The following is a 5,033-nucleotide window of genomic DNA, read 5'->3' on the forward strand; positions in this document are numbered from 1 at the left end:
AGTAAATTAAATTCACTCGCACTGTAATATCAATTTTATACTTGATAATATTTTATTTAATTTTATTACATGCTTAAAAAATTATGAAAACTGTAATTTTTATAGAATAAATTTTATACGTAATGTAATTATAAATAGTTTAATAAAATAAAATAAAAATTTATATAAAGTATTATTTATTTCATGATATAATAGGAGTAATTAATTCTATAATAGTTAAATTTAAAATCATCAATATTAATATATATTTTTAAAAATTATTTTATAACTTTAATTTCAAAAGTTTTTTTAACCAAATACATTAAATTATTTTTTCTTTAACTTCAATTTCAACCACAGTTTTAACCAAACATCTATTTTTTCAAACCAACCTCAACTAAAAGTACTTTTTACAAAACAACTTTTTTCGAATCACAACCACAATATCTATCACAACACCAAATACACCCTAAATGTTTTTATGAACATTGAATCAAGATTATATATTTATTTAATTGTTCCATAACATCTTTATCATGTAGCTTAATTGGTCAACGTGTGTATGTGATCAATGATAGGTCATGGGTTTCATCACGGGAAGGAGCGGGTCATATTTTTTTATTGATATTATCCTAGACACGCGGGCCTACCTTAGGCCCCCTCAATTAGGTTATTCTATAATAGGCTCATCCGCGTTGTGCCACTCGGGCTCGGATGTCTCGGCTAGTTTACTAGCTCTTCAGGAGTTTTTTACTTTTTGTTTTTTTTTTAATTTTATTATTTGATATAGATTTTTTTATTAAAGTTTATCATTGAATATTTTGTTGAGTTAATAACCTATATTTTTTATTATTTAATAAAATAAAAAATTAATTCAACTAAGTAGAGTTAATAACCTGAATTACGGGTTTAATGGGTTGACTAAAGTAAATATAACTTCTTCTTCTTTTTTTATTTTTTTAATTGAATTTGTTGAGTCAATAAAGTTATATTTGAACTATTTTTATATTATTTTAATTTAAATTGTTGTATCAAGTTTAATAATAATATTAAAATATTTAATATTATTTTTTTTATATTCTAAAGAATTTTTGTCCAAGCCAAAAAATTGTGTGGAAAATAACCTAGTTTAATACTAATAACTTTGGATGTTTTGTTTTTCATTAAAGCAGATAAGGATTTGATGATCGTCTCCAGTATGGAAGAATTATAAGGAATGCTATTAGATCATTGCCTATGCTACTACATTGCGGTCCAAAAAAAAATTAGACGTAACAAGTATCCAAGTATTATCGTGGATATGTTTTTAATTTTAGCATAAAATCTTTTTAATTATATGGTGATTGAATTTTGTGACATGTTTAACTTAAGATATCCAAAATAAATTTATTTAATTGATAAAAATATAGTTTGATTCAAAACGTCAGAATATATTTTTTTAAAAAAAAAATATTAAAATATCGAGATTATATTTTTTTTTAAAAAAAATATTAAAATAATAAAATATTATATTAACACAAATTAATATATTAAATTTATTATCAAAGTCATAAAATCCTCGTAACCTTATACAAAAAAAAACTTTTTTGCAATCAACCCAAAGTTAAAAATATGAAATTAAAAACAAGATTTCACTAAAAAAATAAGAAGAATTCACTTGAATTAGCTTGTGAAATCTATGTTACGTGACTAGTATAATCATATAGAAAGCCAATCAAAATAAAACTTAAATCTCAATTCCTAATTAAATCAATATTGAAAGATTAGATTGAAAATAAATTAAATAAAAAAGACAAAAAATATGACACAAGTCATGAGATTAAGATTATTTTATAGAAAACAAATAAAAAATTATAAAATCTAATTTTTAAATAAAAAAATATTAAATAAAAAATAATAAAAATATATTCAATTAAAAATAATAATTTCAGTTAACATGACTAACCTATAAAATTATTATTCAAGTTATGAAACCGAGATAACTCTATAGAAAACAGATCAAAACAAATTATAAAATTCAATATTCAGTACACTCAATATTAAAGAATGAAATTAAAAAAAAAAACTAAGTTTGAAATATAAAAATTTCTCAAAAAAATTTAGGACCAAAATGAAAAAGAACTTTTAAGTATATTTAATAATAGTGTTAGCTGATGGTTTTATAATAATTTGATGAAGAAAATAACACTCTTAACTGTTTATATATATAGAAGTTAATAGTGACATAATCAAAAGAATTCAAAGTTAAGTAATAAAGGTAATTAAGATATAAAATTAATTAGAAAAATAATAAAAACAACATCTTATAGGTTTAATTTGAAGGATTTCCAAAACTTAAGTAGGATCTCTTATAAAATTATCTAGAAAACTTTAAGCATAATTCAACAATTATCTAAATTTATAATTATTTTTTTTAGATTGCATGTCTTCTATCTAATCTACAAACACATCTGCAACACATTTCATGTCACAAATTTACATGCAATTGATTTATTCACGAAAATATCTGAAATTGAATGGAAAAGACATAATATTCTTTGTTAAGCGTGCAATCAGTCTATCTGTACATTAATAGTTTTTACTAAAAAAAGGAAACACATTGCTAAAGTATATTAGGTATTTTTTATATATAATATAGGTATTTAATCAAGATATGGATTTGATGATCCAAAGAAAGCGTGCATCGTGGAATTAGAATGAAGAGGAAGGAATACTATAGTACTGTTAGCTAATGGTTTTCCAATACCAGCTAGCTAGGAAAACCTTCTTCTCCTTCTCCTTGGGGTTTAGGGAGATGGGAACAAGATATTTGAACTATTTTTTTATGATAACAATTGTTTACACAATCCACTTTCTTGCTAGCAATGGGGTCCATACCTCAAATTCTCCGAACCCTACCGCCATTGATGCAATATTCTATACCAATCCAGTGGTCAAAACCGTGCGAGAATGACTAGCCTTCTAAAAGAAGGAAACCTCTAAGAAAAAACAGCAAGAAACGAACAGGAAAAGAGAGGGGAATCTCCTGGAAAAAAGTTGAAGTTATTTTGACAACAAGTGGAGGGTGAGGAACTCCATTGGGAAGTAACTTTGGTGATTGCCAATCAAATTGTTTTATCCTTAGCCGTGAAGTATTCTAAATTTATTTAATTCAATAATTCAGGAATCAGCACGCAACATCTTTGTTGGCCCTTATTAGGGTTTTCATTGTTTATAGAAATTTGATCAGAAAGGGAACCGGTTTATTGAATTAATGGCAATTAATTTAACCATGTTTTATTCACTCATGAAACTCTCTCTCTCTCTCTCTCTCTCATATATATATATGAGGAAATTGAATTGATGTGAGATTAATAATTTATTCTTTTGTGTTATTGTGTTTTAATACAAGATAATCATATATTTAATTAAAAGTATTTGGTTAAATTAATTATATATTTAAATTTTGAGATAGATACTTTTTTAATGTATGCTTCAATATATATTAATTTAAAAATAGTAACCATAACCACAAATATGATTAAATAAGATTTACTAGCTACTGTCTTTGACATTTTAAATATTTTAGACTTTTAAAACAAATGTTTTTTTAATGTGGCCTTCAATGTGTAAATAGATTTGAAATTATTTTTTGGCCGTGGAATAAAAAAATTGATTTTTTTATCATATATACTAGCTATGATAATTATGAAAACAATTCTTAAAAAGAATAATGAAAACATTTATAAATTATATTACAAATTAGGACTTGGAATTTGAACTAGAAGGCAGAATTATTTGATATGGACATCTTTTTATACAATGATGGATAATACAGTGGCATGAAAACAAGCGCATGAAGCTAGCTGTTCCATTGAATATATTCCCACTGATCATACCACCAGAACTTACAAAGCAACACTCAAACTTTTCCATGGCTCACAGATAAGAGGATGAACAATTGATGATACATTCCATCCTCATACAAATAAAATCTCACCTAGATTCTACACGCGAGCCTTTCCCAATAGCTACGTACACCCTTGGAACTTGAAGATACATGTAGCTAGCTAGCTAGCTACATGAGACAGCAGGCATTAACGTTGTCATCGTTAAACAGGTTGCTGACCTTGTCGTCTCCCCGTTGGCTTACCGGGATGGTCCCATGCCTGTCTGCAAGATTGTAGCCATGCTTGTAATAGTTGTAACTCTCTTTGAACTCACTAGTTGTGTCCTTGAAATAGTGATTAGCTGATGTGAAGTACAATGGTGGATTCGGATATGGCCAGAATTCTGCTCTCTTTCCTGCCCTCCTCACCGCCTTGAGTACCTTGTTTCGATCAACATATCCCACTACAGTTACCTTTTCCATCTCCAAGTCCACCTCCACTGAATCAATACCTGATAATACATGGATAAATTGAAGAATGAAATGAAAAATATTAGATATGAATTCAACAAAAAAAAAAATTTGTTTAGCCGAACTTGAAGAATGGAATGAAAGATATACCTTTAAGCTTGTAAATGGCATTTTTGACAACTCTTTCACAGCCAGTGCAGCACATCCTGACTTTGAGCTCCACGGTCTAAAAAAGCAAAAAGATGAAACACGGTTTAAACACGGTCTGGAGAGAATCTGATCAATGTTGGACCTACATTAAATTGATATAGCTTCAAGATTCTTATGTTCTCTAGGGTTAGGAATATTTGGGAAAGTTGGCTTTTCCATTAATTCTCTATAATGAACCAAACAGAAGAAACATGTTTCAGTTCTTATTGATTAAGATACCAAATTTTTTTGGGTTTTTCCTATTTTATATATATATATATATATACTGGTTATTTGGTAAGAGATTTTGCATTAAAAATAAATCCATTTCTCTTATTTGATAAATAAATAAATAAAATGATTGTTTGTGCCATGATTAGAAAATTAATTCAGGGGGAAGTAAATTCGTTTGTCATGATTTTCAAGTTTGATTAGTGCTTTTTTGAAACAAAGATTTGGGTTAAAAATAACATACATAAAAAAATAACTTCATTTGAAACCTAATGAAAAATAGAAGTCCTAGCAA

At 26.7% G+C, this 5,033-nt stretch overlaps 1 pseudogene; it reads right to left on the minus strand.

Moving 5' to 3' along the window:
- Positions 1-3,733: 3,733 nt before the first annotated feature.
- Positions 3,734-5,033, minus strand: part of LOC105135049 (heavy metal-associated isoprenylated plant protein 26-like) — a 3,210-nt pseudogene continuing 1,910 nt past the window's right edge.

The sequence above is a fragment of the Populus euphratica genome, unplaced genomic scaffold, assembly GCF_000495115.2.
Source record: "Populus euphratica unplaced genomic scaffold, PopEup_1.0 scaffold172.1, whole genome shotgun sequence".
NCBI classification, from domain to species: Eukaryota; Viridiplantae; Streptophyta; class Magnoliopsida; order Malpighiales; family Salicaceae; genus Populus; species Populus euphratica.